Consider the following 14,046-nt stretch of genomic DNA (forward strand, 5'->3'; position numbering starts at 1 on the left):
AATGGAAGCAGTTCCAGAAGAATACACATCAAGATATGATACACTGCATACCTTCGGGGTCATAGTGGTAGAGACTGAAAAGGTTACATGAAAACTGGGGTCTTGTAACCTCATTTTGTTTTCACTTTGTCTATCTGAAAGTTTACAATAAGCAAATAATGCTTTTGTAATTAAAATTCAATGAAGTAAAAAGAACCTTAAAAAAAATACCTTCAATAGCTCCCACTTCATAGCATTGGTCTCCAAAGTGTGGGGATGGGTAGACTCCAGAGACGTTCGAGTCAACCCACTGAGGGGCAGAAGGAACTTTCTCTATATATTGTATTCTTATCTTAGGTTTCTAAATTAGCTTCTCTTTCATGTAAGTTTTACAATATACATAATGCTTAGAATAGTAACATGAATATAATTCATGCATTGGCAGTATGCTAAAAAACAGTGCTTTAAAATGGGGTGTATACAGAGTTGAGGAGACTGGCAAGTGCTCAGCAGGCATAGGCACAACTTGACTGACAGAATTGGCCAGTAAAGATACAATGAGCCCTTTTTAGAGTTAGACACTTTTGTTACTTATACAGAATTACAAATAAAAAATTAAGTACAAATCTGAGTCTATAATGAAAAAACCACAAATTACACAAAACAAAAAATTTATAAATGCTTACAGATGTTCCTAAATCCAGAAAAATAACACTTTCTAAATTAATTAACCACTTATCACATCTATAATGTTTTTTCAACATTGTTCACTGCTTACGCTTTGAGTGCCTCTTCAGGTGACAATAACTTTGAAATATTTGAGAAATAGGATACTTCAGTCTTTACTCAAGCATGGATGATCGAATTTTGTTTACCAATGATAATTTTTTAAAGTTTATTTCAAGTTCATAATTCACTGTCATACTCTGTGTGTACATATATTTCTAATTATAATCAAATTTTAAAAAAAAACCTCTATCAAATTTCTGTCAAATATAGGCTATAAGAATTGAAAGAATTATTTGCAGATTATCCTCTGGCTCTCTAAATTTCAACCTCGCTTCTCTTCCAGTACTCACATGTTGCCAGCATCTGGCACCATAAGACACGTTCGCACTGCAATATGTCCACTTAGCCAGTACCAGGATTATTTCTGGAAGCCATTCCTATACTAGGTTGGCTAGCAATAACCTAACTAAATACATAAATATAGCCCACTAAATCAAAACCAAACATACCCCTAATATAATTTCTTCTTAGCTTGATCCGAACAACGCTTGGTGATAACTCCACAATCACAAAACACAAGGAAAAATATGAGAAGAGGAAGTTGTGCGGAAAAGAGATCTTTTAATATATTAAAAGTGTCTACTTGTATAAATTTGATAGGTACATATGATCCTGTGAAAACTGCCAAAACTCCCTCCTAGGGTCCTGAAATGGCCTAAAAAGTGAGTGATTCTTTTTTTCCCCCCAACAGATGGGCTCTCACTATGTTGCACAGGCTAGAATACAGTGGCCATTCACAGGCACAACCATAGTGCACTGTAGCTTGATCTCCTGGGCCCAAGTGATGATCCTGTTTCAGCCACCAAGTAGCTGGGACTACAGGCACATGCCACCAGGCCCAGCTAAAAGTGAAAGATTCTGAAGATTAGGGTCCATAGTTTTATGGCAAGGAAAGAAAATTATAAAACAAATTTGTAAATGCATTATCAAAGAGGTAAAGTGCATAGAAGAAAGAGAAAAGGTGTAAATGAGTAAGAAAAATATTTTTAAGGACAAAGTATAAGCAGTATGCTTTGGGTGTAAGTTTAAAACAAAAGGATACTTAATTCCTAACAAACTAAAATTAGCAACAACAACCAAAAAATTGTAAATGTCTCTGAAGACATTATGAAACGTGAACCTTCTTTTGAGGTTAGAATAATTATTTTCTCATTCAGTTTTACAAAGTAAGTAAAAATTCATTTATCCTTTTCTAAATTGAAAGAATTAGCATATGCTTTTTAATCTACTTTTGATCATATATAATATAAAAAGAGGCATTTCCCAGTAGAATTTAACATTAGCTTACAATGATGAAACAGGAAGTTTATGGCCAGAACATGTATGTTTATTTGTGTTCATGAACACACACACATACACATGCAGAGTTAACTTTTGACTTTGGAAATCACCCTCTGATTTTTTAAAGTTAGGTTCTCTTGTGCCTCTTGTAGCAATCCTTTCCTCTCGTCCCTGGCTCCTGGCAACCATTAATTCGTTTTTTGCCCTAGTAGTTCTGCACATTCCAGAATGTTATATAATATAAATAGAATTATACAGTAAGTAGCCTTTTAAATCTTATTTCTTTCACTTAGCATATTGCATTTGAAAGTTATATATGTTATTGGGTATACTAATAGTTTGTTGCTTTTTATTGTTAAGTAATACAGTCCATTGTATGGCTATATCACAATTTCTGCAATCCTTTTAGTTGAAGGACATTTGGATTATTCCAGTTTTAGGTGATTATAAATAAAGCTACTATAAACAGTTGCATACAGATTTCTGAGTGAACATATGTTTTCATTTATCTTTACTAAATACCGAGCAGTAGGATCAGTAGGATTTCTGATTTGTATGGTCAGTGTATGCCAAAATGTTTCCAAAGTGGTTGAACATTTTGCATTCCCAGCAGCAATGTAAGCAATGTAATTCCCAGCAGAAAGTTCCAGTTGTTCAGTAACCTTGCCATCATTCTAATGCATGTGTACTGGTACCTCACTGTGATTTTAACTTGCATTTCTCTGACGACTAAGGTCTTGGGCATCTTTTCATGTGCTTATTTGACTTTCGTGTATCGCCTTAGGTCAAGTGTCTTTCTAAATCTTTTAACCCTTTTAAAAATTAATTATTTTGTTTTCTTATTACTGAGTTTGGGAATTTTTTTTTGAGACAGAGTCTCACTCTGTCACCCAAACTGGCGGGCAGTGGCACGATCTCAGTTCACTGCAACCTCTGCCTGCCAGGTTCAACCAATTCTCTTGCCTCAGCCTCCTGAGTAGCTAGGACTACAGGCATGTGCCACCATGCCTGGCTAATATTTGTAGTTTTTTTCAGTAGACATGGGGTTTTGCCATGTTGGCCAGGCTGGTCTCGAACTCCTGACCTCAGGTGATCCGCCCACCTTGCCTCCCAAAGTGCTGGGATTACAGGCGTGAGCCACCCTGCCCAGCTGAGAATTTTTAATATATTATTTTAAAAATTCCTTTTGTGTACTTATAAATTTATATATTCCTTTATCAAATATGTAGTTTACAAATTTCTCTCTAAGTTTATGGCTTGTCTATTCACCTCTTAACAGAGTTGGGGAGAGACATTTTAAGTTCTGATGAGGTGAAATTCATCACTTCTGTCTTTTATGGTTCATGAAGTTTGTACCCGTCTAAAAAAATCCTTGCCTAACCCAAAGTCCCAAATATACAATCCATTTATCATTAAATTTTGCATATTGTGTAAGATATAGTTTGGGTTTCTTCTTCTTTTCACATATGGATTTCCAATTGTTCCAAGAGCGTGTGTTGAAAAGACTAGCTTTTCTCCAGTGAACTGTCTTGCATATTGTCAAAAATCAACTGATCACATATATGGGTCTATTTCTAGATTCTATACGTTGATCACATATATGGGTCTATTTCTAGATTCTATATGTTCCAGTAATTTACATGTGTCTCCTGATTGATGACTGTAAGGAAAAATAGTGTGACTCTTATTCTTTTCTTCTTTTTCGAAGTTCCTTTGCCTATCCTTTGCCTTTGCATATCAATTTTAGATTTAAAATGTCAATTTCTACAAAAATCTTACTCGAGTTTGATTGTTATTGCACAGAATCTACAGAACAATTTGAGGGAAACTGCCATTTAAAAAATATTGAGGTCAGGCACGGTGGCTCATGCCTGTAATCCCAACACTTTGGGAGGTCAAGGTGGGAGAACTGCTGGAGGCCAGGAGCTCGAGACCAGCCTGGGCAACAACATAGACCCAATCTCTGTAACAAATGAAAAACAATTAGCCAAGCATGGTGTCGTGCTCCTCTGGTCCTCACTACTTGGGAGGTTGAGACAGGAGGATTGCTTGAGCCCAGGAGGTTGAGGCTACAGTAAGCTATGATTGTGCTACTGCACTTCAGCTTGGGTGACTGAGCAAGATCCTGTCTCTTTTTTTTTTTTCAGACGGAGTCTTGTTTTGTCACCCAGGTTGCAGAAGATCCTGTCTCTTAAAAAAATTTTTTTTTTGGCCAGGCGCAGTGGCTCACACCTGTAATCCCAGCACTTTGGGAGGTTAAGGCAGGTGGATCACCTGAGGTCAGGAGTGCAAGACCAGCCTGGCTAACATGGCAAAACCCTATCTCTACTAAAAATACAAAAATTAGCTGTGAGGGTGGCAGGCACTTGTAATCCCAGCTACTTGGGAGGCTGAGACATAAGAATTGCTTGAACCTGGGAGGCAGAGGTTGCAGTGAGCCAAGATTGTGCCACTGCACTCCAGCCTGAGCAACAAGAGCAAAACTCTGTCTCAAAAAAAAAAAAAAAAAAAAAAGTTTCTTTTGTTTTAGTCTCCTTGTCCACGAACATGGTATACCACTCCATTCATTTCAGGTCTTCTTTTATTTTTTGTTAGTGTTTTGCAGGTCTTGTAAGTTTAACTTTATAAAAAATTATAAACAAATTATCAAACTGTTTTCCAAAATAGTTGTAATATTTTGCTTTCCCACCACATGAGTTTCACAATGAAACAGTTTGACACATGACAGAAATGGGGGAAAATTTAGGACACTCTGATCTTATATCAAACAATAGTGCCCTGCAAACGTAACAGAATGTTTAGTTCTGGTTGTATCATCCAAGAAGAGTATTATACACTAGATAAGATTTAGAAAGGGGAGCCAATCTAATTGTTAACACACCAGAGGGAAATAATGGAGTATGGAAGTTATAGGAGGATACACTGAAAAACTGAAATTACTCAGAGTGAAATGATGATGACAAATTACAAACAGAATTGACAAAGAACAGCCCAGATAAACAGAACACAAACTTGCTCACTAAATACTGAACTATCAAAGTGCTCTGAAAGTGGAATAAAGGTATCATCATGAAAAGAGTAGAATGTAAATTTCAAAGTAATTGGAGATGGTCCTATTTGTCAAAGGAGGGACAATTTGATGATCAATAAGGATTATAAATAAAATTGATTTAAAAAAATGAGTTAAAAATAAAAACCCACAAATACTCAGTAAACTAGAATTAGAAATGGTCTTTCCTCACCTTGATTTTTTCTTTTCTTTTCTTTTCTTTTTTTTTTTTTTGAGATGGAGTCTTGCTTTGTCACCCAGACTGGAGTGCAGTGGTGTGTTCTCACTTCACTGCAACCTCTGCCTCCGGGGTCCAAGCAATTCTCCTGTCTCAGCCTCCTGAGCAGCTGAGATTACAGGCATGCACCACCACACCCAGCTAATTTTTATATTTTAAGTAGAGACATGGGTTTCGCCATGTTGGCCAGGCTGGTCTTGACCTCCTGATCTCAGGTGATCCACCCAGCCTCCCAAAGTGCTGGGATTATAGGCGTGAGTCACTGCGTCCGGCCCTCAACCTGATTTTTAAAATGTAAGACTTACACACTGAAAGCTACACAACACTGTAGGATTTCTTTTTAAATTAAATAAATGGAAAGACATTAATTACTGTTCATGAATTTGAAAACTTACTATTATAAAGAAGCCAAACTCCCCAAGTTAATCTACAGATTCAAAGCAATTTCTATCAAAATTCCAGCTGACTTCTTTGCTGAAATTGACAAGCTGATACAGAAATTTATATAAAAATGCAAGTGAAAGAACAGCCAAAACAACCCTGAAAAAGAACAAAGTTGAAGGACTTAAACTTGCCGACTTTGAAAATAAAGAGCACTGGACACCATTGTAAGTTGCTGACGGAACAACTTATTACATTGAAAATTAATAAATGAGAAGGAAAAAATTTATCCTGCCTTTTTTTTTTTTTTTTGAGACGGAGGCTTGCTCTGTCGCCCAGGCTGGAATGCAGTGGCGCGATCTGGGCTCACTGCAAGCTCCGCCTCCCGGGTTCACGCCATTCTCCTGCCTCAGCCTCCCTAGAAGCTGGGACTACAGGCGCCCACCACCACGCCCGGCTAATTTTTTTGTATTTTTAGTAGAGACGGGGTTTCACCGTGTTCGCCAGGATGGTCTTGATCTCCTGACCTCCTGATCCGCCCACCTCGGCCTCCCAAAGTGCTGGGATTACAGGCATGAGCCACCGCGCCCGGCCCTATCCTGCCTTTCTTAAACAAACTGAACCGGCGAATGTCCAAATAATAAATGATGAGGAGGTTTTCTTTTACAGAGGCATGCCAACTTTTTGTTTTTTTTGTTTTTTTTGTTTTTGAGATGGAGTCCTCAGGCTGGAGTGCAGTGGCGTGATCTCCGCTCACTGCAAGCTCCGCCTCCCGGGTTCACGCCATTCTCCTGCCCAGCCTCCCGAGTAGCTGGGACTATAGGCACCCGCCACCATGCCCAGCTAATTTTGTTTTTGTATTTTTAGTAAAGACGGGGTTTCACCACGTTAGCCAGGATGGTCTCAATCTCCTGACCTCGTGATTCACCCACCTCGGCCTCTAAAAGTGCTGGGATTACAGGCAAGAGCCACAGCACCCGGCCATGAGGCATGCCAACTATCAAATGAAGAAAGTGTGTTAGAATATCACCATTCCGCAATGTCCAATGACTTAATAAATAATGTACTGAACATTGACAGCTGCTAACATCATAAAAAGAGAGGCTTTAGATATCTCCTAACAGAAGAAAACATCACTACAAAGGAGAATTGTCTCCAAATATTAGAAGTTTCTAGATCTAAATACGAATATGGAAATACAGAGGAAAAAGCAACATGTTAAACAACACCATGAGGATGCAGGCAGCAGAATCTAGATTACAAAAACAATTTAGATTCTTCCACAATGGAAAAATAAATAAATAAGGAAATAAAAGAGAAACCCAAGACTTCAGTAACATCTATCATTTGCTATATGTGAGCCTTATTTGGGTACTGATCTATACAAACTACAGGGAAAAAACTAAAAAGAACCCCACAAAATAGTAAAATTATATATTCACAAAACAACTGAAAATTTCAACCTTTACTGCATTTTTTGTAACACAAAAAGCGCATTTTATTTATTTATTTATTTATTTTTTGAGACAGAGTCTTGCTCTGTCACCCAGGCTGGAGTGTAGTGGCCGGATCTCAGCTCACTGCAAGCTCCGCCTCCCGGGTTCACGGCATTCTCCTGCCTCAGCCTGCCGAGTAGCTGGGACTACAGGCGCCCGCCACCTCGCCGAGCTAGTTTTTTTGCATTTTAGTAGAGACGGAGTTTCACTGTGTTAGCCAGGATGGTCTTGATCTCCTGACCTCGTGATCCGCCCGTCTCGGCCTCCCAAAGTGCTGGGATTACAGGCTTGAGCCACCGCGCCCGGCCCAAAAAAAGTGCATTTTAATTATGTAAAATTAAATATGTTTTATGTGTGTGTGCATGCTTGTGCTTTTCCATAGGTTACTGGGGTACAGGTGGTATTTGGTTACATGAATAAGTTCTTCAGTGGTGATTTGTGAGATTTTGGTGCATCCAACACCCAAGCATTTGCTGCATTTTTAATGCAATCAAGGGATTTAACGCAATTAATTTTAATTTTTAAGGTATAATAATGGTATTATAATTACTTTTTAAATGGGGATTAATATTTATAGTTTTTTTTTTTTTAATTTTACTTTAAGTTCTAGGATACATGTGCAGAATGTGCAGGTTTGTTACACAGGTAAACCTGTGCCATGGTGGTTTGCTGCACCTATTAACCCATGACTTACATATTAAGCCGTGCATAATTATTTTTAAGAACAGTCCTGGCCGGGCGTGGTGGCTCATGCCTGTAATCCCAGCACTTTGGGAGGCTGAGGCGGGCAGATCATGAGGTCAGGAGATTGAGACTATCCTGGCCAACACGGTGAAACTCCGTCTCTACTAAAATACAAAAAATTAGCCAGGCGTGGTGGTGCACACCTGTAGTCCCAGCTACTCGGGAGGCTGAGGCAGGGGAATCGCTTGAACCCAGGAGGCAGCAGTGGCAGTGAGCAGAGACTGTGCCACTACACTCCGACGTGGCGACAGAGCAAGACTCCGTCTCAAAAAAGAGAACAGTCCTTCCTTACTCTTTAGAGATATATAGTGAAACATTTTATAGAAAAAATACAATCTCTAGGATTTCCTTCAAAATAATATGGGGTAGAGGAGGTACATGGGAGCACAGCGAAAACAAAACTGGTCGTGAGATAGTAATTGTTGAAGCTGGGTGATGAGTACATGGGGGGTTCATTATACTACAGGATGTACTTTTCTATATGTTAATTTTTTCCATAATAAAATATTTAAAACATCAGGTAGTAAACTAAGAAATAAAAGTCATGAAATCCAGGAATGTGAGGATCCAACAGAGCAGAATGGCCCAAGGAAATTCAGGGTGACAGCTTTGTGCCATGCCTAAAGAAAAACTGGTTTAGACTGGAGCATAACAGAAGGCTGTGGGAGGAAAATCTCCAGGAAAAAGAAAAAAGATTATTTTATGTGCTTATAAGACATGTTGGAAGTTGACAGATTGGTTGGAGTCTTTCAGTGAAAAAGCAGCAGTAGCTGTATAGAAAACCAAACAGATGGGAAAAAAGTAAATTACAAGGTAAACAAAAAGTTGACCAAGAAAGGAACAGTCAACTGCTTGATTTAGTGGAGAACAATATTAATTTATTTAGTCCATTAATTTAATATACTTAGTCAATAATACAAACACGGCCACTGAATTACCAAATAATTCAAATACTGGAAGGAGAATGGGAGAAAAGGGGTGTTAAAGGGTGTTTACACTCTTGTTCTTTCACTTTTTAGTTACGTGACTTGACAAGTTACTTAACCTTTCCAAACACAGCTTCCTCATTTGTAAAATGGACCTACTATCATCTATCTTGTAGAACTGTTGAAGGAATTAAAGATAATACATCTAAAGCACATGGTATAGTATCTTATATATAAAATATAATCATATAGTCAATAAAAATTATGTATTTTAGTTACTGGTATCAAAAAATGTCCTAAAACAGTATTAAGTGAAAAAGGCATTTTACAGAAAAGTGTGTACAATATGATCCTATTTATATAAAATTGCTTATCTATCAATTCATCCTTCTTTATGTACTTAAGTAGAGAAACTATCTAGAGGGAAAGTTATGAAAGCACAACAGTTGACTTTTACTTTTTTTTTTTTTAAACTAAAACCGATCTTTCTTTATTATACTTTAAGTTCTAGGGTACATGTGCACAACGTGCAGGTTTGTTACATAGGTATACATGTGCCACGTTGGTTCGCTGCACCCATCAACTCATCATTTACATTAGGTATTTCTCCTAATGCTATCTGCACCCCCCAGGCCCCCATCCCTCGACAGGCCCCCATGTGTGATGTTCCCTGCCCTGTGTCCAAGCATTCTCACTGTTCAATTCCCACCTAGGAGTGAGAACATGCAGTGTTTGGTTTTCTGTCCTTGTGATAGTTTGCTGAGAATGATGGTTTCCAGTTTCATCCATGTCCCTGCAAAGGACATGAACTCATCCTTTTTTATGGCTGCATAGCATTCCACGGTATATATGTGTCACATTTTCTTAACCCAGTCTATCATTGATGGACATTTGGGTTGGTTCCAAGTCTTTGCTATTGTGAATAGTGCCACAATAAACAATAAACATACATGTGCACGTGTCTTTATAGCAGCATGGTTTATAATCCTTTGGGTATATACCCAGTAATGGGATGGCTGGGTCAAATGGTATTTCTAGTTCTAGATCCTACACTGTCTTCCACAATGGTTGAACTAGTTTATACTCCCAGCAACAGTGTAAAAGTGTTCCTATTTCTCCACATCCTATCCAGCATGTGTTGTTTCCTGACTTTTAATGATCACCATTCTAACTGGTGTGAGATAGTATCTCACAGTGGTTTTGATTTGCATTTCTCTGATGAGCAGTAATGATGAGCATTTTTTCATGTGTCTGCTGGCTGAATAAATGTCCTCTTTTGAGAAGTGTCTGTTCACATCCTTTGCCCACTTTTGGATGAGGTTGATTTTTTCTTATAAATTTGTTTAAGTTCTTTGCAGATTCTGAATATTAGCCCTTTTTCAGATGGGTACATTGCAAAAATTTTCTCCCACTTTGTAGGGTGCCTGTTTACTTTGATGATAGTTTCTTTTGCCGTGCAGAAGCCCTTTAGTTTAATTAGATCCCACTTGTCTATTTTGGCTTTTGTTGCCATTGCTTTGGGTGTTTTAGTCATGAGGCCCTTGCCCATGCCTATGTCCTGAATGGTATTGCCTAGGTTTTCTTCTAGGGTTTTTATGGTTTTAGGTCTAACATTTAAGTCTTTAATGCATCTTGAATCATTTTTTGTATAAGGTGTAAGGAAGGGATCCAGTTTCAGCTTTCTACATATGGCTAGCGAGTTTTCTCAGCACCACTTATTAAACAGTTAATCCTTTCCCCATTTCTTGTTTTTCTCAGGTTTGTCAAAGATCAGATGGTTGTAGATGTGTGGTGGTCTTTCTGAGGCCTCTGTTCTGTTCCATTGGTCTATATCTCTGTTTTGGTACCAGTACCATGCTGTTTTGGTTATTGTAGCCCTGTAGTATAGTTTGAAGTCAGGTAGCATGATGCCTCCAGCTTTGTTCTTTTGGCTTAGGATTGTCGTGGCAATGCGGGCTCTTTTTTGGTTCCATATGAACTTTAAAGTAGTTTTTTTTCCAATTCTGTGAAGAAAGTCATTGGTAGCTTGATGGGGATGGCACTGAATCACCTTGGGCAGTATGGCCCTTTTTACAATATTGATTCTTCCTATCCATGACCATAGAATGTTCTTTCATTTGTTTGTGTCCTCTTTTATTTCATTGAGCAATGGTTTGTAGTTCTCCTCGAAGAGGTCCTTCACATCCCTTGTAAGTTGGATTCCTAGGTATTTTATTCCCTTTGTAACAATGATGAATGGTAGTTCACTCATGATTTGGCTCTCTGTTAATGGTTTATAGGAATGCTTGTGATTTTTGCACATTGATTTTGTATCCTGAGACTTTGCTGAAGTTGCTTATCAGCTTAAGGAATTTTGGACTGAGACGATGGGGTTTTCTAAATATATAATCATGTCATCTGCAAACAGTGACAATTTGACTTCCTCTTTTCCTAATTGAATACCCTTTATTTCTTTCTCTTGCCTGATTGCCCTGGCCAGAACTTCCAACACTATGTTGAATAGGAGTGGTCAGAGAGTGCATCCTTGTCTTGCGCTGGTTTTCAAAGGGAATGCTTCCAGGTTTAGGCCATTCAGTATGATATTGGCTGTGGTTTATCATAAATAGCTCTTATTATTTTGAGATGTGTTCCATAAATACCTAGTTTACTCAGAGTTTTTGGCATGAAGGGCTGTTGAATTTTGTTGAAGGCCTTTTTTGCATCTATTGAGATAGTCATGTGGCTTTTGTTGTTGGTTCCGTTTATGTGATGGATTATGTTTACTCATTTGCGTATGTTGAACCAGCCTTGCATCCCAGGGATGAAGGTGACTTGATCGTGGTGGATAAGCTCTTTCCTGTGCTGCTGGATTCGGTTTGCCCCTATTTTACTGAGGATTTTCGCATCGATGTTCATCAGGGATATTAGTCTAAAATTCTCTTTTTCTGTCGTGTCTCTGCCAGGCTTTGGTATCAGGATGAGGCTGGCCTCATAAAATGAGTTAGGGAGGATTCCCTCTTTTTCTGTTGTTTGGAATAGTTTCAGAAGGAGTGGCACCAGCTCCTCTTTGTACCTCTGGTAGAATTTGGCTGTGAATCTGTCTTGTCCTGGACTTTTTGGGGTTGGTAGGCTATTATTGCCTCAATTTCAGAGCCTGTTATTGGTCTATTCAGAGATTCAACTTCTTCATGGTTTAATCTTGGGAGGGTGTATGCGTCCAGGAATTTATCCATTTCTTCTAGATTTTCTAGTTTATTTGCGTAGAGGTGTTTATAGTATTCTCTGATGGAAGTTTGTATTTCTGTGGGATCAGTGGTGATATCCCTTTTATCATTTTTTATTGCATCTATTTGATTCTTCTCTCTTTTCCTCTTTATTAGTCTTGCTAGCAGTCTATCAATTTTGTTGATCTTTTCAAAAAACCAGCTCTTGGATTCACTGATTTTTTTTGAATCACTGATTTTGGTTTTTTTGTGTCTCTATCTCCTTCAGTTCTGCTCTGATCTTAGTTATTTCTTGCCTTCTGCTAGCTTTTGAATTTGTTTGCACTTGCTTCTCTAGTTCTTTTAACTGTGATGTTAGGGTATCGATTTTAGATCTTTCCTGCTTTCTCTTATGGGCATTTAGTGCTATGAATTTCCCTCTACATACTGCTTTAAATGTGTCCCAGAGATTCTGATATGTTGTGTCTTTGTTCTCATTGGTTTCAAAGAACATCTTTATTTCTGCCTTCATTTCGTTATTTACCCAGTAGTCATTCAGGAGCAGATTATCCAGTTTCCATGTAGTTGTGCAGTTTTAAGTGAGTTTCTTAATCCTGAGTTCTAATTTGATCACACTGTGGTCTGAGAGTTTGTTGTAATTTCTGTTCTTTTACATTTGCTGAGGAGTGTTTTACTTCCAATCATGTAGTCAATTTTAGAGTAAATGCGATGTGGTGCTAAGAAGAATGTATATTCTGTGGATTTGGGGTGGAGAATTCTGTAGATGTCTATTAGGTCTGCTTGGTGCAGAGCTGTGCTCAAGTCCTGGATATCCTTGTTAACCTTCTGTCTCGTTGATCTGTCTAATATTGACAGTGGGGTGTTAAAGTCTCCCATTACTATTGTGTGGGAGTCTAGGTCTCTTTGTAGGTCTCTAAGGACTTGCTTTATGAATCTGGGTGCTCCTGTATGGGGTGCATATATATTCAGGACAGTTAGCTCTTCTTGTTGAATGGATCCCTTTACCATTATAGTAATGGCCTTCTTTGTCTCTTTTGATCTTTGTTGGTTTAAAGTCTGTTTTATCAGGGACTAGGAGACTTTTACTTTTTTAAAAAAATGTTTTTTCTATGTGTGGTTTGTTAAAATAAGTATGGATAACTTTCCCAAATGCAATAAACCATCTTTAAATTAATAAAAGTAAAGAAAATCAAACAACTTATAAAGACAATGTTAACGTATGGGACAAGGCATTGCTAAGAGAAAATTAGCAGATGATAGCATTCATTACATGTAAGATAGATAAAACTATGTAATAATTATTAGATATATAGACAAGAGTAGAAATAAAAAATGAAAACAGTTTACTTGTTAGTATAGCAGAATTATGGTATTTTTCCTTTCCATTTTTATTGTTATAGTGCTACATATGTAAGTATATATATTTTAAAAGTTCTTACTCATATTAAGCCAAAATCCACATCAGGATTACGTTCCACTGCTTGATACTAGTTTTGCTCTCTGAGGCCACAAAGACAGAAGTCTAATTCTTTTAAAACATGACAGATCTTTAAATATTTAAAAACCTATTCCCCTTAGGGCTTCTTGCTTTCAAATTCCTATAGGCTTCATAAGATCAAGTACTATGTCTTATTCATCTTTGTATTGCTGGCAGCTCTGAAATAATATCTTAAATATAGTAGGCAATCAATAACATTAGACATTTGTAGAACTGAATATGAGATTCCTCTCATTATTCTGGTCACCCTTTCCCAGATATGTTTTCATTTGTTAAAATGCTTAAAATATGGCTCCTAGTTCCCTCTTAGTTCCTCACACTTATTGTTTTCAATGACCTTCTAAAATCTTTTTTTTTTTTTTTGAGATGGAGTCTCACTCTGTCGCCCAGGCTGGAGTGCAGTGGTGCAATCTCGGCTCACTGCAAGCTCCGCTTCCCAGGTTCACACCATTCTCCTGATTC

The 14,046-nt window shown here is 37.9% G+C and overlaps 1 protein-coding gene across 3 annotated transcripts in view; it reads right to left on the reverse strand.

Annotated features, from left to right (window-relative positions):
* The window catches only part of ZRANB3 (zinc finger RANBP2-type containing 3), a 310,204-nt gene that overhangs the window by 112,650 nt on the left and 183,508 nt on the right, over window positions 1–14,046 (reverse strand). The gene's annotated exons all lie outside the window — the stretch shown is intronic.

This window comes from Theropithecus gelada, chromosome 12 (assembly GCF_003255815.1).
Source record: "Theropithecus gelada isolate Dixy chromosome 12, Tgel_1.0, whole genome shotgun sequence".
NCBI classification, from domain to species: Eukaryota; Metazoa; Chordata; class Mammalia; order Primates; family Cercopithecidae; genus Theropithecus; species Theropithecus gelada.